The 23,898-nt window shown below is 37.2% G+C and overlaps 1 long non-coding RNA gene and 1 pseudogene across 1 annotated transcript in view; one reads left to right on the top strand and one right to left on the bottom strand.

Annotated features, from left to right (window-relative positions):
• LOC110348609 (uncharacterized) overlaps positions 1-19,374 on the bottom strand; it is a 42,560-nt gene extending 23,186 nt beyond the window's left edge. The window contains exons 1-2 of the long non-coding RNA XR_002393967.2: positions 19,334-19,374; positions 18,814-18,881 (exon numbers count right to left, since the gene is read on the bottom strand). This is a non-coding gene — a long non-coding RNA (uncharacterized LOC110348609). The remainder of the gene's footprint in view (positions 1-18,813; positions 18,882-19,333) is intronic.
• Positions 19,375-20,753: 1,379 nt separating this feature from the next.
• On the top strand, positions 20,754-22,231 carry LOC147830365 (cordon-bleu protein-like 1 pseudogene; annotated as a pseudogene).
• The last annotated feature ends 1,667 nt before the right edge of the window (positions 22,232-23,898 follow it).

Raw genomic sequence — 23,898 nt, 5'->3', positions numbered from 1 at the left:
GACATCTTTTTTTTCTTTTTTTTTTTGGTACCAGGGATCGAACTCGGGTCCTTGAGCTTGCGCAGTAGGCGGCGAAACCGCTAAGCTAAATCCCCGGCCCTCCTGCCATACATTTTTAGCTTTCAATTATTCTTTTTTTTCTTCAAATTTTTCTCATTATTAAAGAATTTATTATATATCTGATCAAAATCCTTCTTTGAATCGTGATAGAGAAATTGAGGTACAAAAAAGAAGTCATTTTCAGGTACAGCGCAGAACTCAGCTACTAAAAAGAATTCAAACTGGAGTTTCAGTATTCTGACATACAACCCCAAATAGTATCATAGTTATTAGTTGACCATCACGAAGAGTCCTCCCAAGTGATCCTATCCAGAACAGTCTTAGTCATTTCTCAACCAGACAATACATAAACAAGTCTACATACTTTCTGAGAGTGAGCTGTACGCTAGGTAAGAATAAGGGAAATAGATTCCTATTGTTCAAATCTATGAAAAAATTCTTCCTTTTTGTGTATCTCTAAACCAAGAAGATTGCTTTTACTTTTTTTTTTTTTTTTACTGAATCTACCATTTATTTGAGAATCAATTTGCATCTTTTGAAATAAAATACATAAAAGTTTAAGGACTCTTGGCTCAACATCACACAAAACAAAATATTTCTTCAACACAGAATTCACCTCCCCAAAATTTTTCTCTAATTAGTTGCACAATCTGACTGTAGAAGATTTTAATGAAAGTAATTATATTCAGAATTAAAGACATTCTTTAAATTGAGTAATAAAATTTTTGCTAAATATCCCAACTAATAGTTCTGTAAAAAATTTCCAATTCATTTCCTAACCAAAGTTATGAAGAAACAAATTAAATAAAATTAAGTTTAAATACTAAATGATTAACAAAAAAGAGGAAAAAATATTTATTTAGTATGTTTGTTTTATATGATGCTCAATTTTAATGCATTTAAATTTCATATCCTAATTATGTCTACTGATATTATTAAATAAACTTAAGCTGACATAAATACAAATTCTAAATAACTATTACACCACTCAGTGGTATAACATTATTTCTAGTCTGGTGTTTACCTATGTTTGTTTTTCATCTCCAACACTGATTTTTTTTAAGAGGACATAGTAATTAATTATGAAGTATATGCGTTTCACACAGGAAATATATATCAAAGTGCTGTCTTCAAAGTATACCTGAGCTACTGAAGGACAGTTCTTTCACACAGTTTAAGGCAGTTATTAATGTGAACCATTCAGTCTACCAAAATAGGAGAATAGGAGAGGCCTTTGATGGCTGAAAAATACTAATGTGCAAGAAAGGAGTGAGAATTGAGCCTCTCTAAAGACATTAAGAAGACAATGTGATAGGGGTGTGCTCTGGGGCTTTACATTTGGAAACATGCAGGTGGAGTACCAGTTACAACTCAGCACAGATGCTTTTCATCCACAAAGTTATGGTTAAAACTCTTAAGTAGATAAAAACTGTGAAGAAATTACAGTTTAAAAAGAAGAGAATATTAAGATCTAATCCTTAGGAAATTCCATTGACTGGAATGAGAAAGGAAAGAGGTACCAATGTAGAAAATATCAAGGGTTGTGTGGTGATCCAGAAAAGAAATGTAACAGGCTTTTTAAAAAAGGGGTTCTCAGCAGCTGGATACATAGGCAGCCGGATGGCCCAAGAGGAGGAGGGTTTTCAAAGGTCATTGATTTTTACTATAATTATGTCACTATATCACTAATGACATATTTCTGGAATCTAAGTTTCAGAAGACTAAAATTCAATTTCAAAGTTTACAAACAGAATAGGTAATGAGAAAAAATGAGAGTGAATATAGTGTACTCATTGAAAGACCTGATCATGAAAGGAGAAGGAAATAAACTCAAAGTTTATTAAAAAAATCCTCTGAAACCAAAGGCAAAGGCTCATTTTTTTAAGCAAAGTACTATGTGGTATGACAGACATCAGGAAAGAGGAAAAAATAATGATCGAAGACCCTAAGGAGGGTGGAGTATGGCGAGATGTGGGAGCAATGTCTGAAAAGCTACAATCAAGGATGGATCCCCAAACAGGGAAGGATTAATTTTAGGATTACAGTCAATAGAAATAATATTGTTTAACATTTACTGAGCAATGACTATACGCAAAAAACAGTTTCTGTTGTATCATGTACATTGTTTCTTTAAATGTTTACAAACACTTCACAAAGTAGATACCCTTATTTGCACTTCATCTATGCCAAAATAGGAACGAAAAAAAAATAAGTAAATTTTCCAAGGCAATCTGGAAATTATAGACGGTATCCAAACACAGGTCTCTCTGACTCCAAACTTATCCAATTGAACTTCATTTATTTATGATAAATTATCCAGCATTTCAAGGCATAAGGACACAATTCTGACTTTATCTGACTGACAGAAATTATGTTCTTAAAAATAATGTACAAACTCGCTTAATTTGGACCGAAACAGCTTCTGATACTGAAAATATAGATATTTTTTCATTCAATGTTGGAGGAATAGATTGTGCTCAGCTGGGGCTCTGAAGGTAGAAAAAGATAAATTCTAATTCCTATGGCAATCTCCTTCCAATGTGAAGAAATCCCTTGATTTCCTTGGTAGGGTGCACAAATAGAGAAAATATACAGTAGCCCCCCAGTCTAAAAAGAATATATTCCCTCTCTAAACACATTAAGCCCTTTCTTAGTGAGGAACCCAAGGAACAAAATTTGTCATTAAACTTGAGAAAAATGTAATCTCACTCATCACTCTGTTACTAAATTCAAAGGACCTTTTTCAGTCTGTCCTAAATTCTCTGTAAAATTTGAAGATATTCCCTACATACCCTATTTAAGCCTTCACCTCCTTTTGTTCTTGACCATAATCTACTTTGAGTTACCTTCTACTTATTTTGTTTTGCTTTCTCTCTAGTTTTCATAGGCTTTTCTTCTGCTCATCCTTTAAATGTTGGAATGTCCTCTTTTCATCCTCTCCTTTCTCTTTCTTCCCACTGGCCCTGAAGGATTTCATCCTCTCTGATAAGGTGAACCATTTCTATGCTGAGGAGCTCCAGGAGTACATCTTTAGCATGAACTTCACTGCTGAGCTTCATATTTATCTGTGCAACTATACACCTCCCATCCGAGTGTCCTGTAGAAAAGTCCCATCAATTTCCCAACCATCTGTTTCTGCTACAAAGCTACCCCTGCAAAGAAATAATCAATGAAAAGAGATAACTGCCTATCACCTTTGAGGTTTAATTCCTTATTCATCTCCTCTTCACTTCAAGTCAATCACTAAGTTCAATAAATTCTGTTCTCAAATATTCCTCAAATTTCCTTTTCCTCTTCATCCACATTATCACTGTCTTATTTTGGTACTCATGTCTTCCTGTATAGAGCACTTTTTAACAACAAAATCTAGCCCCTCACCCCTAGTCTTGGTCACTTCAAATCTAATTTCACTTTTGAAATTCAAATTTGATGAAATAGTGAGCCCATGGAAAGCAGACAGAGAACCAATGGAGATTTCCAAATCCTAATGCACTTCACTGATTGTAGAAAAATTGAATGACTGTATGCATTAGCAAGATGCTAGGCAGTCTCAAGGTCAGGTGTACAAGGTAACCTTGGATGAAAGATTGTGCTTTTATCCCACAATAATTCATTCCTAGCTCAGTCCCTTTCCAATCACAATAAAAATCTACACCCTATAGTATGCACCATACTACTTGTCAAGATAAAAAATACAATCCTTTAAATGCAATCTTTGCTTCCAAATATGAGAGATGTTGTTATGGTGGCTCTAAACCCAAGACACTTCCTTTGTATAGACTCTTGATGTGATCTCTATGCTCATCTTTACCCTCCATAAATTTCTAAAGTGCCTCTAGACCCTACTGACATCTGGTACTGAGGATAACACATGAAAAAAGATGAATATCTTCTCTAAATAAACTGAACAAACATAACAAGAGGAAATGTAGGTCAACCCCAGAATTTTTGTCCCTAGATAAGGAAGCACAGCTATCAGAATGCTATGAAAAAAATGCTGTTCATAAATAAAAGAAAGTTAAATCTCATTTCAGATCTTTGCCATCTAAGTTTAGCTCAATCTTTGTTAAGTCCAATGAAACAGTTTGTAACAAAATAAATGCATTTTTAATATTCTCCAGTGTGTTTTATATGCCCTAGCAAAAATCACTTGCTCTTTTAGCTACAGGGCTGAAGTCTTGACATAGGGAATGAGATTTAGGGTTTTGGCCAATTGATTTTATGGCTGCACAACTAAAGAATGAAATGTGGTCAGAGATAAACTCTTCAATTGTCCATTAACAGCAGGTGCTCAGGTTAATCTCTTCTGAAAAGAAAAAATCCAAATGAATGACTTCCAAATGTCTCTGGATGGGAAATGAATGAAATCTGTACATTTATTCTGCTTGTCTATGACAAGTCTCTTTTAAAAACATCCATTTTGTATCTCACTGAACCAACATCTGTGTCTCCTGTTTGGCTACTGGTTTTTTACAGCCAAACCAATTGGCCAACAAGAAATACATTTCCATTGTAAAAGCCAATTTTCACAAAAGAAAGAACATTTTTCTTTTTAAATGGACTCCTTTCCTCATATTTACCTTTATGGCTTACAAAACCTCTTTTGAAAACTCATTACTATTTTGTTTTATCCCATTTGATTCTTGTATTGAGACCTGTCTTGAGAGGTTTTTAGTGACGATGAAAAGATCTTTCCCAAAATGAAAAAAATATATATTTTTATTGGAAGACTATGAAAGACAATTTCATGAACATGCATAAGTGAGAAATAAAGTACAGCAGGTTGTCTGAGAGGGACTGAGGACTGGAAAATTCAGAAATTGAGATCAGCTCTCCTGGTTGATATATTTTCTCATTTCTTCTCTCTTGTATATTTTATGACTTGATTTCTGGTCCACTCTGTTGTGCTTATTAAGTTTTCAAGAAGATACTGCTTCAGATCACTTTCTGTAAAGGGATCAGGAACACTGCAAATCCTGGAAGATCCATGAACTCCTATTCTCCTTGTTCATCCATGAGACTTCCTTACCCTTGACCAAACTGCAGATTTCCCCCAACAAATCCACAGTTTGCAGATGCAAGAAGGGCACATAAACAGAAAAGGAAGAAAAAAGAACCAACATTCTAGTCAGCAAACCCAGCCAAAGTCAGCCTCTTTTCAATGCATGGATAGGAATTAAAGAGTCACTCAAGACACAGAGCAGAGATGGTGAAGTTTCCCTCTAGAAAGGATTAAGCCATAAGAAAATGTTCTCTTGAGTCAAAAATTAGCAAATAGCAGCAATTTTATGTGTCCCCTGTAACAAAAAGGAATATAACCAAACGAGTTAACATGATCAGTAAAGACACTAAAGTTTTCATCAATATATTTGTTTTTGTGCTTGGATTAAGGCATCTTTTCACTTCTTTCCATTCTGTAAAAACACCTGTATTTAATATACTTTTTTCTTGGTGGTAAGGATTAACCCAGGGCCTTCACATTAAGCTACCTCCCCAGTCCTTTTTATGTATTTTTTATTTTGAGACAAAGTCTTACTAAGTTGTCCAGGCTGGTCTTAAACTTGCAAATCTCCTGCCTAATTAGCTAAGATTGCACTTTAAAGCATGTCTAAAACAATCTTTTATGCGTTAAAATAGATTTTTCCCTATTTCCTAAGTTTCTTTTCTTTTTTCCACTTAATCAAAAATGTCAAGGTTCCCAGTTACTGAACCATTAGAAGTTATTTTCTATTGGTCACATTTCATTCAAAACTAGAAATAATTGGGCTAATCCATCTTCTTGAACCCAATTGTGATATTCAATTTTATCTATCAACTCAGCTAGGCTATCGTGTCCAGTTGTTTGATCAAACAGCGATCTAGATGTTGCTGAGAAAATACTTTTAGAGGTGATGAACACCCAAATCAGTGGCATTTGAGTAGAGTACCTTCCTCATTGTAGGTGGACTTCATTCAGTGTTTTCATATCCCTGAGACCTAAGACTGAGGCTTCCCAAAGAAGAAGGAATCTGACCTCAAGATTATGACAAAGAGGGCTGGGGATTTAGCTCAGTGGTTTTGCCACCTGCTGCACAAGCACAAGGACCCGAGTACGATCCCTAGTACCAAAAAAAAAAAAAGATAAAAAAAAGAAGAGGAGGCTTCCAGGCTGAAGTACCACCCCCTCCCCCAGTCCACAAGAGGTGAGCAGCTCCCAGCACCCAAGAGGAGGCTTCTGGGCCAAAGTACCACTCCCTCGCCCAGTGCAAAGGAGGTGAGGTGCGCAAGCGCCAGCAACAACCCCCCACCCATCAAAATCAGAAGACAGGTAAACAAGTCTCAAAAGCAGACTTCCAGATAACCTAAAGCAACCCCAAGGGGAAATGAGATGGAACACTCTGATATGCAACGACCTGGACTCCCTGACCTGGCAGCAAAAGAGGATCTGGAAAAAATAAAATCAGAAATAATTTCTCAGATAAAAGCAGAGCTTGTACCCATAGTGCAAGACATGATTAATAAATCTAAAGAGAACACAGATAAAAAAATACAGGAACTGAGGAAAATGATGGAATCCCAACATAGGAAACAAATGAAATCCATAAAACAGATACAAATAGATTTCCAGGAGATTAAAAACTCCATTGAAAGCTTATGCAGCAGAATGAGCTAATGTGAGGACAGAATTTCAGATATAGAAGATAAGATTGCAATTAGTGACCAGGAAAAGAAAAATTGCTTTAAAATTGTAAGGGATCATGCAAAGACGATGCAAAGAAGAATAATGTAAGACTGATCAGAGTCAATGAAGAAACAGGAGAGAGTGCAGGTGACATAAAAAAAAAAAAACTGTTCACAGAAGTGATGGTAGAAAACTTCCCAAGCAGGGGAAAAGAACTTGACATACAGAAAGGGGAGGGATATAGGACTCCAACTAGCCTTGATCAAAAATAAATCTACACATAGGCATATAATTGTTAAGATTCCAGAAACACAACAGAAGAACAAAATTCTACAAGCAGTGAGAGAAAAGAAACAAATCACATACAAAGGAAAGCCCATCAGAGTCACAGTAGACTTCTCAACGCAAACCCTCAAGGCAAGAAGAGCTTGGAGTGACAAATTTCAAGTCTTAAAGGAAAACAGCCTCCAATCCAGATTGATGTACCCTGCAAAACTATCTTTCAAAATTGATGGTGAAATAAGATACTTTCATGACAAAGAACACCTTAGGAACTTCATGAATACCAAACCAGCACTCCAAAAAATTTTAGACAATATCCTAGGGAAAGACAACAAGGCTCACAACCCCAGGAAGCCCAGCAGAATTAATCCATTGGGTGTGAAAAGAAATTAAATGCAAAGGAGGAGAATCCAACAAAAAGAAAAAGTTATGACAATGATAAGTCAATACATATCTGTACTGGCTATTTATCATCTTCTTATGTCTACCTTTTAATTGGGTTGCCTATTAATAAGCTGAAAGAGTTCTATATATATTCTGGTCTTAGGTTATATGTATTATAAATATGGTCTGTTTAAGGACTATTTTTCATTTTCTTAATGATGTTATTTAAAGTTCTAAATTTTGATGGAATCTCATTTATCAATTTCTTTCCTTTATACATCATATTTTTTGTATCCTAGGAAATTCTTGCCTACCCTAAATTCATGAACATTTTTCCTTATAATTTCTTCTTAAAGTTTTATAGTTTTAGTCTTTCATATTTAGGTTCATAGATCCTTTCAAGTTATTTTCATGTATGGAAATAAAGGGTTAATTTTTTACATATGGATACCAGGTGTTCTAGTACCATTTGCTGAAAACACTGTCTTTTCCTCTGCTCTTGAATTGAGTTTATGTTCTATAAAATGTTAATGTTAAATAATCTTTCAAAACTCAGTGGACCATATATGTGTGGTTCTATTTCTAGATTCTCCATTTTATTCCATTGATCTACATGTCTTTCCTTATGCCAACACTGCCTTGATTACTGTAGCTTTAGAAGAAGTCTTAAATTAGGTAATAAATGCCTTCCAATACTGTTTCTTGTTTTTTTTTTTTTACTTTTCTAGGTCCTTTGCATTCCTACATAACTTTTAAATTTCAATATCCAATTCTTCATTTATAGCAAGTATACATAGACCTGAATATTTATATATATATATATATATATATATATATATATATATATATATTGTGTTTTCTAATCCTACTAAATTCAAATATAAGTTCTAGGGCTCCTAGATATTTCTTAGTATTTTCTCTGTATATGATCATTTCATCTACATATAAAGATTTTACTTCTACCTTGCCAATACTATGCTAATGGTGTCTTTTTATTGCCAGACTATTTTGATTTGAGCCTGTGTTTCAGAGTTTAATGGACAGATGAAGAGTAGGCATATCTGCCCTTGTTCCCTTCCTTAGGGAGAAAGCGTTGTACCTTTTCCATTCATATAAGGCGTTTTTGCTGGAAGTATGGAGTACATGGCTAATCTGTTGAGAAGGTTCTGTTCTACTTCTGGTCTCCTGATAGCTTTTACCATGAACAGCCGTGGAATTTAGTCCAATACTTTTTCTGAAACTACTGACAGGATCATATGGCTTTTTCCTTTCCTCTGTTAAAATGTTACTTATAGGGGTGGATCTTCCAATGCTAAACCAACACTGCCATCCCTATAATAAAACCACTTTCTACATACTGCCAGATCTGACTTCTAATAGTTTGTTTTGTTAAAAAAAAATTTATTTATTTCATACTTTTTTCTTCTATTATCTTTATCCAGTTTTAGTATTATCACAATGCTGATTTACTAAAATGAGGGGAGAAGTGTTTCTTCTTTCTTCTGCTTTAAATGTTTGGTATAATTTATCAGTTAAAATGTATATGAGCCTGCTGTTGTCATATAGGTAGGTTTTCAAGCTAGGAATATACTTTCTTTAATAGGTGCTATTCAAATTTTATATTTCCTCCAGAGTCAGTTTTATTAATTTATCTTCCAAGGTACTTCTTAGAAGTTGTCAAACTTATTTCAAGAAAGATTTGTGTAATATGCTTTCTATATCCTTTTAAATTCTGTAAAACCTATGGTAATGTCCTCTAAATTTTGATTTTAAAAATGTATAATGATATTGTGAAATAGGAAGAAAAGGTCTAAAGGAGTAGGGGAAATGGGAAGGGTAGGGGAAAGGAAAGAAGGGGAAAGAAAAAATATGAGAAAAGAAAAATATGGAAACAAAGTCTTTGCAAATAGGGAAGGGTAGAGGGGGTGAAGGGAGGGCAGGGGAAGGGGAAAAAATAAGAACCAAGATACTCATGTAGTGGTACAAGATCCCAATGATGAATGTAATTGTATTTTATACCTAAAATGTACCAATAAACTTAATGAAAAAAAGATTACAACAAAGAAATTGCCTATAAATTACAAAAAATGTCATAACAAAATACTAAACACTAAGTGGCTTAACAGAAATTTATGTCTTCATAGTTCCTGGAGCTGGAAGTCCAAGATCAAGGTGCTGGCAGGGTTGCTGAGGCTTCAATTCTTGGTTTGCAGATAGCCGTATTCTCCTTGTGTCCTCATGTGGCCTTTTCTCTTTAAGCACATCCCTGGTGTCTACTGCTCAGCCTTTCACTGTTTTGGCTTCATTTAATCTTAATTTAAAGCCCCTACATATACACATTAAAGGTTAAAACTTTAACATATTAAGTTGTGAGGACACACTTCCATCCATGGCACTACCTTAGTTACCTGCCTGTCTGGCTTTCCCTGCAGATTCTGTATTGAAAGCTACAATATCAGCTTCTTTCTGAATCCCCAGCCTGCTGGCCCCCTTGACAAATTCCCAAATTGCCAACCTGCTTAATCTCATGAGCCAATTCCTTAAAATAAATATCTCTTTCTCTTCTCTCCTTCTCCTTCTCTCCTCTCCACTCTCACTCTCTTTCTCCAGCTCTGTCTTCAGATCCTATTAGTAGTTCCATTTCTCTGGAGAATCCTGAATAATGCACCAATATATCCAAAACTTTATAATTTCTATGTGTAATAATATAACAACTATTAATGATATATTTTACATTCTTTTTTATACTCTCTTTGAAATATGGTTTGTAGTTTGTACTCAGTACTGGCCACCTTTTGAGTTCTTTTCAATGTGATTGAGTGTTACTTGTGAGGAGAAGGCATTATAACAGACAGCATCGGTCAAGGGCATAGCAGCAAGGTGAAATGGAAAAAAAATATGTGACGCTATAAAGACCAGTGTTTAAACACTGTGCTGTCACTGACACTCAGTGAATGTTACAATTTCTACACTCCTAACTGGAGGAACTCCCTGAGCCTCAGTTTCCTCATACATAAAAGAGGGCTACCTTGGAGAGATGCTACGAAGATTCATAGGAGACCACTAACAAAGTGCCAGGCAAAATGTAGATACTCAATAAATATCAGGAAGTTTGCTTTCCCCTGAGTCTTCATATGTATTTTCCTGTCTTCCTGTAGGAAAAGGTCTGTTGGTTTCTTTTTTTTTTCACCAGCCTGGTAAATTGATAGGTGCTCAATAAATGTCCATGGAATTAATGAATGACCTTATGCTACTAGAGTGGAGTACATCCACTTGCATATCCACTTGTTCATTTATATTTTCCTTTAATAAATCAAACTTTAAAGCACTCTGGAAGGGCATGTAAGCTGTGGAGCTACTGGATGCTTCAGTGGCAAGACGAGTCAAGGTTTGAATTCAGGAGTTTGAGAGCAGAGCTTGTTGTTGAGCTAAAGGAAATGTGGTGGCTTTCCAAATAAAATCAACTAGAAAAGAGGCACCGCATACAATTCTGCATAAGACTGCACCAAAATTTTAAATTCCTTTCCATGAATGAAAATAAATTTGACAAGTGTTAATGAAATGGGATGCATCCTCATTAAAGAAAAAATAAGAAACACATTCATCCTGATTCACAAAACGTCTAGTTCAGATGCAAATATTTACCCCTATCGGTGAGTATGTTAAAGATCTAATTCATAAGAAAAAGTAAAATTTTCCAGTAATATAACATATTGTGATGACACCTGATATATATATGTCAGGGTTCTCCAGAGACACAGAGCCAATAAGATACACGTTATATAGGTATAGATAGATAGATAGATAGATAGATAGATAGATAGATAGATAGATAGATAATATGGAAATGGATTATCTATTACCAAGACTGACAAGTCTCAAGACCTCCATTAGCAAACTGGAGACTCAGTAAAGCTATTGGAACAGTTCCAGTCTGGAGAGGGGCAGGCCCCACACCCATGAAGAACCAGTGTTTTGGCTAGAATCACAAAGCAAGGGGAAATAAATGCACCCACATCAAAGGCACTCATGCAAGTGGAATTCTCTCTTATTCACAGGAGGACAGCTTTTTGTGCCATTTAGGCCTTCAACTGATTAGATGAGGCCCACCTACACAGCGACATCAATCTGCTTTACTCAAGGGCATAGCAGCAAGTTGCTCCAATTAAAATGCTAATCACATCCACACTCTAGTCCATTCACACACACACACATGAATACACACACACTTACATAGAATAATTTTGGCCAAATAGGGCACATTGTGGCCTGGTCATGTTGACACATACAATTAGCCATTCCACTTGAGAAGGTATAACGTGCCATCATGAACGAGGTTTCAGTAGGAGTATGTCAGGAAAGTACTGTCTCCGAGGAATGGCCCTCTTTTTCATCCTTACTCTGCTTCTTTTCAAGGACATAGTTCCTCTTTCCCTTGTTCTCATACAACCTGCCATAGGAAACACTTTGGGACAGGAACTAACATTTGTGCTGCCCTACTCTGTGCTGCTCATTTCGCCTGTGTGACCATTAATCGTGATTATCAACTTGGTTGGATTCAGAGGAGCCCAGCGGATCAGGAAACTCACTGCTGAGTGTCTGCAGAGCATTTCCAGAGATGATTGGCAGGTCGCCCAGCAAACTGAGGGTGGAGACTCACCCTGATGTGGGCATCCATTGTAATCAGTGTGCAGCCAGATGGAATAGAAGGGGAAGGAGGAGGAAGAACTCATCCTGCAGTGTGAACAACTCCATTCAGACTGGATGGTGTGTCTTTCACTACTGCCATCCCCGGTGGACATCAGACTCCAGTTTCTTCAGCCCTTCCAGGCAAATTCATTCCAGGAGGCCTCCAGGGGGCCTCCAGAGGGCCTCCAGGCCTACAGTCTCAGACTGGCGCTCCATCCTTGATTCCTCTTGTGCTGCATCTTCCAGCTTTGGGAACAAGCAACTAGATCCTCTGACTCTCCAGCATGCAGAGGGCCATTTATGAATGATTCTGCCTCTAATCCGGTAAGTATTTTTAATAAATCCCTTTACATAATCATATTTACATAATTAATTACAATTAATAATTACAGTAGCTACTAATTAATAGTAATCAGTTATAATTCTATTGATTCTGTTCCCCTAGAGAGCACTAACCAATACAACAGGGTACACATGGCACTGTAGGCCCACGAAAGGGGAGGCCAGGAGGATCCATCCAAAGGGTAACAATGTTAAGGAAATCATTGTGGTCCAAAACCTCCTGCTCAGGTTTGCCAGCTCAGAAATAATCTTGTCAGTGTGCCATAGAAGCCACACTTGGGGATTATGATGTACACAAGTTAGATTTAGGAGATTTCTGCACAAACTAGAAAAAAACTCATCAATTATAATAAGAGATACAAGTGCCAAGCCATTTTGAGGTCAAAGCATTCCTTCTTTGTAAAATTGCACCAGAAGTCAAGTTATAATCAAAATACTCCTTACTGAATATGGATTCCCAGCAAGGGGAGATTGACTGGAACAAGCTGTCCAATGCCATCACACACACAAGAGCTCATGCTGTATCTCACCAACAGCATCAGAAAGGACAAACTTTGGTACCAGTTTCTCTAGAGTTACTAATTAGAACCATACCCCAGGGAGTCTTTGTTTTTTCTTTCATATAGCAGCTGGCCAACTCTTTTTATGTTTAACTTTTTTTTAAAAAATTATCAGGTTATAAATGAGTTTTATTTGTTTTATAAGCTATTTTGCCTCATGAAGATGACTTTTATATTGCTTCAATGTTCTTGTTTTCGAAAAGAATCTCAGTGATTAACTTTCTTTTCTTTAATATCCATTGAATCTTTTTTATGTTTTAACACATATGATTTCATTGAGACTTTACATCAGCAGCCATATTCAAAATGTAAATATTCATATCAAGACAGTAAAATTTCCAAAATTTAATTATTTTTTTAAAAGTTGTCAATTGAAAACTAAAGATTTTTGTAATGGAACGTACTGGGAGTCATTTGAGTTTATCCCTGAAATCATTAGGTTTAAATGTTTTATTCTATTGCCAATGAGTTCTGAATGCTATCACAAGTATGATCCTCAGCAACATAAGAACCATTTTAATGAACTCTTCAGTCAACTGAGAAATGTGAAGAGATGAAGTGTGTGACTCAGCCTGCATACATTACAGGCTATTGCACTGTTGTTGCAAGAAAATTAATTTTTGCCTCCTAATCCACATATCTCTGTCACATGAACTACACTGATGAATTTTCCCATTCCCCTCCCCTCCCTTCTACTCCTCTTCCCTTTCTTATTTACAAGAGCTTTGTTTCCATTTTATCTTCCTTTTCTCCTGTATTGTTTTCTTCTCCCTTTCTTCCTTTCCCTCTTCCTCCTCCCTTGTGCCCCTTCCCATTTGAACATTTTCTTCCTATTTCACAATATCTGTTGTAGTCAGGGTATGCAAAGGAATAGATTTAATACAGGACACATAATTTATAAGATTATTTTATAATATTCACCCTAAAAGTCAAATGCAGAGGAGTGCAAGAGGTCTGTCCACACACTAGAGACCCAAAGAATCCAGCTGAGGGCCTGGAACCTACAGCAATGTCCCACACAAGTCCAGCCAGTGGCCTGGAGCCCATGGTAAAAATTCATGCTTGTCCATATGGAGGATATGCACCAGGAAGGCCCAAGGTCCAGCGGTGGAAGCTAGAAAGCCTGCATCAGCAGGGTAAAGATCTATAACACCAGGCTGAGGGATCTGCGCTGGAGCCAGGGAGCACTCTCAAGGCGAAGATCAGAGCTCCCCTGACAAGAACAGCAGCCATTCCCAGGAACAGCAAGGACTAGAGTTCCTCCAACAATGAGAACAGCCGAGCTCGTACCAGGAAAACTAGTCACAGCAAGGCACCCCAGGAAAATCAACAGCATATGATCTTCCTCTCTAGTTCTCTTTTTATGTCATTGGCAACAATTCTCAGGTGGGTCTTTCCAAGCTGACCATTAGTTAATCTACCACAATATCTATTATACATTTTGGTCTTTATTTACACTTACAGTTTCTCACACTAGAGAAACAATGTAATATTTACACATATGTGTCCTGCTTATTTTACTTAAGAGTATGGTCTCTAGGTGCATCCATTTAGCTACAAATGTCTCAAATTTATTCTTCTTTATGGCTGAGTACTACTCCATTAAATTAAAAAAACACATCTTGAGTCGCACAGAAGACGCCGAATCAGCGCGCTGCAGACAGGCAGGTCTGTGCACGCCCTACCGAGGTCCTGAGTCACATGAAAGACACCGAATCACCCACTGCAGACAGGCAGCCACCTGATTCCACACTACAAAGACACAGAGGACACCAGAACACCAGACCAAGGTACTGAGTCCTGCTGTTCCTGGCCCAGAGGTAGGGGCTTCTGAGCCGTTGTCCCACTGCTCCTGGTCCAGAGGAAGGGGCTTCCCGGTCTCCATCCCTCCCGCTGCTCCCAGCCCAGAGGAAAGGGCTTTTGGGCCACCTGCTGTCATGCTGCTCCTGGCCCAGAGGAAGGGGCTTCCGGGACACCATCCCTCCCATCGCTCCCCGCCCAGAGGGAGGGGCTTCTGAGCCACCATCCCACTGCTCCTGGTCCAGAGGAAGGGGTTTCCCGGCCACCAACCCTCCAGCTGCTCCCAGCCCACTGGAAAGGGCTTTTGGGTCACCATCCCTATCGCGGCTCCCGGCCCCTGTCCCACCTCACCCAGCTCAGAGGAGGTAATCCATGCAGGCGGTAACAGCCCCCCACCCCAGTCGAAATGAGAAAACACGTAAATAAGTCTCAAAACCAGACTTCCAGATCACCTACAGCAACCCCAAAGGGAAATGAGATGGAACACTCTGATGCTCAACCACCTGGACCCACTCAACTGGCAACAAAAGGGGATCTGGAAAAAACGAAATCAGAAATAATTTCTCAGATAACAGGAGAAATTGTGCCCCTAGTGCAAGACATGATTAATAAATCTAGAGAGGAGCTCAGGAACATGATGGAATCCCAACATAAGAAACAAATGGAATCCCTAAAACAGATGCAAATAGATTTCCAGGACATGAAAAACTCCATTGAAAGTCTGCACAGCGGAATGAGCCAATGTGAGGACAGAATTTCAGATATAGAAGATAAGATTGCAATTAGTGACCAGGAAAAGAAAAATTGCTTCCAAATTATAAGGGAACATGAGAAATCAATCCAGCAGCTGCTAGATGATGCAAAAAAGAATAACATAAGACGGATTGGGCCCAATGAAGAAACAGGAGAGAGTGCAGATGACATAAAAAATCTCTTCACAGAAATAATGGCAGAAAACTTCCCAAGCATGGGAAAAGAGCTTGACATACAGATAAGTGAGGCATATAGGACTCCAAATAGCCTTGATCAAAAAAAATCTACACATAGGCATATAATTGTTAAGATTCCAGAAACACAACAGAAGAACAAAGTTCTCCAAGCAGTCAGAGAAAAGAAACAAATCACATATAAAGGAAAGCCCATCAGAATCATAGCAGACTTCTCAACACAAACCATCAAGGCAAGAAGAGCTTGGAATGACATATTCCAAGCCCTAAAAGAAAACAGCCTCCAACCCAGATTGATGTACCCTGCAAAACTATCTTTCAAAATGGATGGAGAAATAAGATACCTTCATGACAAAGAGCACCTTAGGAACTTCATGAATACTAAAAAAACCACATCTTTATTCATTGATGGGTGGGCATTTGGATTGTTTCCAAGATTTAGCTATTACAAATCATGCTGCTATGAATATGGATGTGCATATATCACTGGGTATGATGCTTTTCATTCTTTTGGGACCATACTAAGAAGGGGGATAGCTGGGTAAAATGGAACCTCCAATCCTAGTTTTTTGAGGAATCTCCACACTAATTTCCACAGTGGTTGCACCAGTCTATACTTCCACCAACAATAGAGAATGGTTCCTTTTTCCCCACAGCCTCACCAGCATTTTTTATTGGTTGATTTCTTGATAATAGCCATTCTTTCTGGAGTGAGATCAAATATCAGCATTGTTTTAATTTGCATCTCTCAAATGAGCAGTGATATCAAATATTTCTTCAGATATTTATTTCCCATTTGTACTTCTTCATCTAAGAAGTGTATATTTATCTCAGATGCCCATTTTTGGATTGAGTCTTTAAATATGGGGGTGTGATTTTTTTCAGTTCTTTATATATTCAAGATATCAGTCTTTTGTCTGAGGAACAGCTAGCAAAAAATTTTTCCCACCCTGTTTCTTTGTCTCTTTACTCTGTAGGTGATTTCTTTTGCTGTGCAAAAGCTTTTTAATAATATGAGATCCCAGTTGTTGATTCTTTGTAATATTTCCCATGCAGCCGGGGTTTTGTTCATAAAGTCTTTGCCTACACCTATGTCCTCAAGAGTTCCTCCTATTCTCTCTTCCAGCAGAGTTAGTGTTTCAGTTTTAATATTTAGATCTTTGATCCATTTTTATTTTAGTTTAGTGCATGGTAAGAGGCATGGGTCTAGTTTTAGTCTTTGGCGTGCGAAAGCTAGTTTTTCCAGCACCATTCATTAAAGAGGCTATCTTTCCTCCAGTGAGGGTGTTTGGCTCCTTTGTCAAAGAAGAGGTGTCTGAGTATGTCTGGAGTTGTTTCTGCATCTTCTATTCTGTTCCACTGATCCTCAGGTCTGTTTTTTGCCAGTACCATGCTGTTTTTATCACAGTGTCTCTGTAGTATAGTTTCAGGTCATGGATTGTGATGCTCCCTGTCTTACTTTTATTGCCCAGAATTGTTTTTGCTGTTCTAGGTCTCTTCTGGTTCCAAATGTACTTTAGGAATGTTTTTGAATCTTTACAACAATTCCATTTTGATATCTATTGCTGGTTAACACACTATCACAAAATGTAATGACTTGACCATTGCTGTTCTCAGCACATTCTCAATGTCATTTTTAGCTCAGGTTATTGGTGCAAGTTAACATCGGGATGTTCTGATTTTTAATGGTGTTTTAGGGATCTCATGATAATTTTTAAGAATAACTTTTACGCTTGCCATAAACAGTCTTCACATGTCACATGTGCTGCCCTCTAGACATAATTTGCTCCTTGCCACACATGTACTTATGTTTATCCCATGTTCTGAATCCTTAGAAATCCAGAGTGACCCACTAGCAGGTCTTAGATTATTCTATCTTAAAATGTTAATGATGGCCAAAAGCAGAAAGTAAATCCTGGTTACAAGCAGAATATCTCCAAATGCTCTATAGTATAATAGAGAAACTATAGCTGACAATTAATTGTATATTTCACATAGCTAACAAGGAGGATTTCAAATGCTCTTAACACAAGAAAGGATAAATATTTGAGATGATGCATATACCAGTTACCCTGATCTGATCTTTATGTTTTATATGTATGTACTGAAATATCATATCACACTGTATCTTATAAATTATATAATTTTTATGTATCAATCAAATGAATTCAGTTTTTAAAATTCATCTCACAGAAACAGAAGGAAATATCCTCTCTTAAATAAGAACGTTCCTTCATAGTTTAACCTAAAGGAGTTAGTAAATATCAAACATAAGCTTGGAAGCAGGGTAGGTAGCAAAAGATTTTGTCTGGGAAGAGGAAATTTAAAGGTGGTGAATTAATTCATTTCTAGGAAAAGACATAGTGACCCATACAACATAATTTTTTGGTGAGAACTGCCATTTGGTGGTAAGCAGCCCAAGAAGGTAAATTTATTATTAATGGGAAAAGTTTTTAAATTAACAATTTTTAAACCCAGAAATGGTGCACACCTATAATCCTAGCACTTGGGAAGTTGAGGCAAAACTACCCCAAGTTCAAGTTCTAGGCCAGCCTAGGCTACAGAGTGAGTTCAAGGCCAACCTGAACTACATAGTAGTTCTGTCTCCAAAAAAAAAAAATAACATTTTTTAAAATCATCTTAATCATTATAAAGAGATTACAATTGCTGACAAAAAATTCCTCCCACAAGTCAAATTAAATAAAGATTTGGAAATGATTGAGGCATTTAAACTTAGACCTTCTACCTCCTGATAGAATCTCATAAGAGAAAGTCATAAGATTTCTGATACTTCATGATTACTAGAATACTGAGACTTCAGAAGAAATTTTTCTCTTGGGGATTTCCACAGAAAACCATAAGAAGTTGTTTATAGGGTACTGTATTCATTTATTCAACAAATATTTGTTGAGTGTTGCTATGTGCCGGGAACTAAGGTAAAACGAGCCCAGCACTAAGCAAGCAGGGCCCACTACTCATGGCCCTTAAGGTAATTTGCAGTAAGAACAGACCCTTGAACCTGAAGCTTATTGGGATATTTTCACCTCTCCCTCTCCCTTTTCCCTATCTGTCATCATATTGCTACTACCTGTGTGTATCCAGCCATGACGGTGCATTCTTGTAATCCCAGTGCTCTAGGATGGTGAGGCAGAAGGACTGCAAGTACAAACCAAACCTCATCAGTTTAGTGACATAGCAAGACCCTGTCTTAACATTTAAAAAATTTTTTAAAAGGTTGAGATGTAGCTCAGTACAAAAGCACTGGGTTCAATATCCACTACTATATTTTTAAAATGCTACTAAAGTGCAGTGATTAAGAGAAGAAATTCTAGAGTTAGAATGCTGGAATTCATAAACCAGCTCCACTAAGAAGACTTTTTAGAAGAGTCACAAATAATTAATTTCGAAATGCCAGAAGAAATCATAACCAGTGCTCTTATGTCAAGCAGAACTCTGATAATAATCTCTGTTAAGTTCTATAGTAACTCTCTAAGAGTCTCTTAATTAGTTATTGTACAACTACATGGTTTTACCTTAGGAAATGATTCCTACAACATTCTTAAATAATACTCCTTAAATATTTTTTAAATCATCCCATTCAATCTTACCTTTTCTTCTCCCTTGTGAACTGTTCACCAATGAAACAGTTTCATTTTCACTTTTTCAAAATGATAGTATTAAGAAACAGAAGTGAAAGTATGAATCATAACATATCAGGAGTTCATAGCAAGACAGCCATTTATAACTCAGAAAACCAGAGGGTATTTCCAAACTGATGTCATTCATAGAAAGAATGCCATGGGTTGTGGAAGATTTAAGAAAAATCACCTAGCTTAGTTGGGGGATTTAGAATACATATGGGATATTCCCAGTAATTTTTTTTTAATTTACAAAGATCTATATATGTTTCAAATATTCATGTGTACAATCATCTTAGAAATTAGAAACCTAATTCTTTTTAATTCTGATAACTGAGACAATGTACAGTGAGATTCTACTTTAGAAAGCATAACAACAGAATGTAACTAAAGCTTTCTTTTATTTCTTTGAGTTGCATAAATACCTAAATTACTATGAAATCTCTGTAGTTGTTTTACTTATAAGAAAGAAATTGTATAGAAAAAAATTAATCTCTGCTCAAATTATTAAAATTGCTTGTTTTCATTTTATCCTTTTTGGAAGGAAGAAATAAATATAAATTTCTTTCCCTTTGGGATCTCACCACCCGCTTCACCCTGTACCTATACTATGAGACAGACACTGTGTTTATCTGCTTGGTCCACTGACTGGCCTTTCTCCTCCTTCCTACACTCCCCATCCCCATTGGAATATCTTTCTATGTTAGAAAATTCACTTCCCACCATATGTCTGGCTCAGGCACTTGGTCTAGACCACATGCCCTCCTTCATTTTGCCATTTCTGACAACCTTGCCTGACTTCACCATTAGATCTAGGTTACTGGAAATTAATAGCCAGAAACTTTATCTGCCTCACACTTTCCAGGGCCAACAACCTGCTTAAAGGAGGGGAACAGAGAAAGCAAGAGGGGTGAGGAGAGGAGAAAAATCATAGATTAATAACTTCTAACACTACCTTACCATAGTCATCTCCTAGTAAATCACTGAGCAGTGACACACTCATATGCACAATTGATCCCCAGTTTTATGGGTAGTTGAGGGAAGGAAACCTGGACATCTGATAAATTTCCTGATTCCCCTGTAAGTTCTACTCATATTTAAAGTACTGCATCCTCATCCTTCAACAACTCTCCTAATCCTCGCCACTCTATGAGCTTGAGCTTCTTATGCACAAGTGCAGAACTTCCTCTGAGATGGATTATTACTGGAAGTTTGCACAGGGCTGGAATACCAACTCCCCAAGCCACTTTAAAACAGCCACAGAAGAAAGAGGCTAACAGTGACTTTGGCTAACTTGAATGCTCTAGTAGTCTATTCTTCCTTCTAAGGCAACATCTGCTTCCAACTCTCTGGGCTTAATCAAGGAATCCCCAAGCTCCCGTTAGGGAACATGATGGGCCTGGTTGCCATTTTGGTGTCTAGCCATTCTATCACTCAGGACCTTCCAACAGTATTCCTGCTTTTGCTTTTCCCTTCTGTGCCTTCCCTTCTTTCACATTATAAATAAATGAGAGAAAACGGTAAAATCCTCCCATACCTTCTATATACCTTCTATACCAGAGCTCTCCTGACAAGAACAGCAGCCATTCCCAGGAACAGCAAGGAATCATCCCACAGCAAAAAAGACAAAAATGCAAGATGTAATAATTCAGAGAAACCCCTTCCTGTAACAGTTTTGATAGGAATCACCAAGACCATAATTTACCTGACTTCAAAGTTGACAAAAGTGCAAACTTCAAGAAAGAAATCAACTCCACACTCATCCTTATGTCTACAAAAGTCAATAGATATCACAATCAAGTTCAGGAGGCACTGCATCCTAGGTGTACACTCAGAAGAGAGACTTACCATTAAAGACCCAATGTGTGCACATGGTAATGATCTTTTTTCGCCTGTAGATGGAACTGATAAAAATTTAACTGCTTCTTACCTAAAGAATTTTTTCCAGGTAATCAGGTACTTCTTTTCAGTAGAACATATTTGCAGTGCAAATGATTACATTTATTGTTGGGAGTTGGTACGTGTACATAACCCATCTTCATTATTTTTCATCTCCTACCTCTCCCATCCCTCCCTGCTCCTTCCAATTCTTGGCCCCCTTCCCATTTACAAAAGCTCTATTTCTATTCTTTTTTCTTCAATTTATTCCCATCCCCTTTCCCTCCCTTTTTTTCTTCCCTCTCCATTTCTTGTTCTGCTTCCCATTTGAGAAATATACAGATAGGACTACAATCCCAAGCCAAAACCTTCAAATGAATGTACAAGAGATTATATCCCCAAATTGGAGTGACTTCTTATAAAATAGCATCTCCCAAATCCCTAGAAATATTGAAAGACTGGGACTCAGAAACCATAGGGTATAAAGATGATAGAAAGATGCACTCTTTAGCTGGGACGAAAGCCTATTTATGAGAATGTGAAAGAAACTGCCATGCAAACAGAGGACCATATTACTTTTAAAACCCTAAAGGAGCCATAGTGAGACTTTAAACCAAAGCCTGTAAAGATCACCGACTCGTGAGCTCACCCGATGGTGCCCTGACTAATCCTCTGAAACCTCCCAGAATGACTGGAGACAATGGGACAGCTCTTCTTGCACCAAGTTTGAAAGACATAAACAATATTTTGGAGTCAAAACTGAAATCTCAGGTTTCAAGTCCTCAGCCCAAGCTAATTTCTTTTTCCCTACAAATGTAGAAGAGAGTATCAGGTCAATATGTGACATTTGCAGCTGCTAAGAATATCCATAGTCCTAATCTTACCATCACAAATCTAACAGATAACGAGATAGAAAAGGACATACTGCTTCCTCCAGAACAGATGCTCCCTGAAGTAAAACGACTGATTCTGCTCATGGGCCCATATTGAAAAGACTGATGATGCATCACCAGCAAGAAGCCTGCTCCTCATTCCGTATTTCCCAAACCTGTGCCTCTTCCCCCGAGTTTCACAGCAGCACTAAAGCTGAACACTTTTGGTGCCCTGCGACCACACTCAAGTTCTGCTCCCTTGCCATTTGCCCTCACTGTATAGCAAAAGGCTCAGTCTTTGGGTGAGGCATGTACGCACTCATCCAGTGAATCTGCCCAGCCTCCCACCAGTGCAGAGCACAGGAAGATGTAATCTGTAAGTCTTCCAATGTCCCACAGCTTTACATGACATAAGCAAAATAACTCTGCGCATATTGAGCAGAATTCTCAAATACCAACTCCAGCTGACTGCCCATCCTTCCCCCTGAAGAGAGGTAGTGTTATAACATTCCAAAGCTCTGACCCACCGCAGATTCGACAGAGTTTGCTGACTGCAATCCTTTTTTGGCAGAAACTGCTGCAAAATCGAAGAGTCACTGTTTCATCAGAGACAGTATCTGTGAATGGAAGGTTAAGGCACAGCCATCCATCTTCTGACGCCCAGGAAGGTGGCTACACGTTTCGCTGCCATACTGCACTTCCCTGATTCCACTTCACAGAGCAGCCTCACCCCAGCAGAGAATGTGAGCAAATAAATCTATGTTCAGATATGCACTGCTGTATTATTTATTAACATATAAAATTGTATGCTATGGCTTTCAATGCCAAAAGAAGAATTATTAGAATTTATAATTTATAAGAATTTTTTGTTCCCTTTGTCTTAAGAGCTAAATATGATGCCTTATAACCCCACTTACAAGGGATAAATGACTTGCATTTTTTAAAATAAGAAATAAACTTTTTATTGGGCCAGGGATTTAGCTCAGCGGCACTGCACCTGCCTTGCAAGTGCAAGGTCATGAGTTCAATCCCTGGTAAATAAAGAAAAAAAGATTGACAAAGAAATACCTTTTATTGATATCTCTTACTTCTTGATACTTTCTCTACAATTGTATTTAGACAAAAGTATAAATTAAGATTTATAGACTTCTATTTATATGACACATAAACAAACAGATCTGACATCTGCTGTCTCAATGTTAGTTTAACTGGAAATATTTATAGTTAAACCTGTTTTTTATTGAGAGAATTGCCTAGAAAATAATGTCAGCAAAATATATTCAGTTCAGCTATTTTCACTGATGAAAAACTTAGTATGCAAGACTTATCCTGTGCATTCTGTGTATAACTATAAATTAGTATCAAATTTAGAAGAAACAGTATTTAAATATTTTATTAACATTAAACACTTGATCTTTTTAATCTTTAGAGTTTAAGCTTCACAAGGAAAATTTTAAATATTTTCTGTATGTAATTATGATACTTTCACACAAGTATTACTTATTTTATGTCCCAGAAGCCTTAAAATTTTTCCTGTGAAAATTTTATTATTGACAATTATTCACTGATATGCAGAAAGAAATAAAGGTTAGTGTATATCCATACTAGAAAACTGCAAATACTTTTTGATAGTCCCAGAAATCCTGGTTTTAATTCAAGCAAAATGATAAAACTATCATTATGTAGTTCAGATGTTAATATTCTAAATTACATATTTACATGAAAACTCAAACAGTTAAGCTACAGAGCTCCTAATTTATTGTCTTATGACTATTCCAGGGCCTA

The sequence above is a fragment of the Heterocephalus glaber genome, unplaced genomic scaffold, assembly GCF_053883595.1.
Source record: "Heterocephalus glaber isolate CG9 unplaced genomic scaffold, H.glaber_assembly_v1.0 deba00000122, whole genome shotgun sequence".
In the NCBI taxonomy this organism is placed as follows: Eukaryota; Metazoa; Chordata; class Mammalia; order Rodentia; family Bathyergidae; genus Heterocephalus; species Heterocephalus glaber.
The sequence above is the reverse complement of the archived record's forward strand: the minus strand, read 5'-3'. Positions and strand labels throughout refer to the sequence as shown.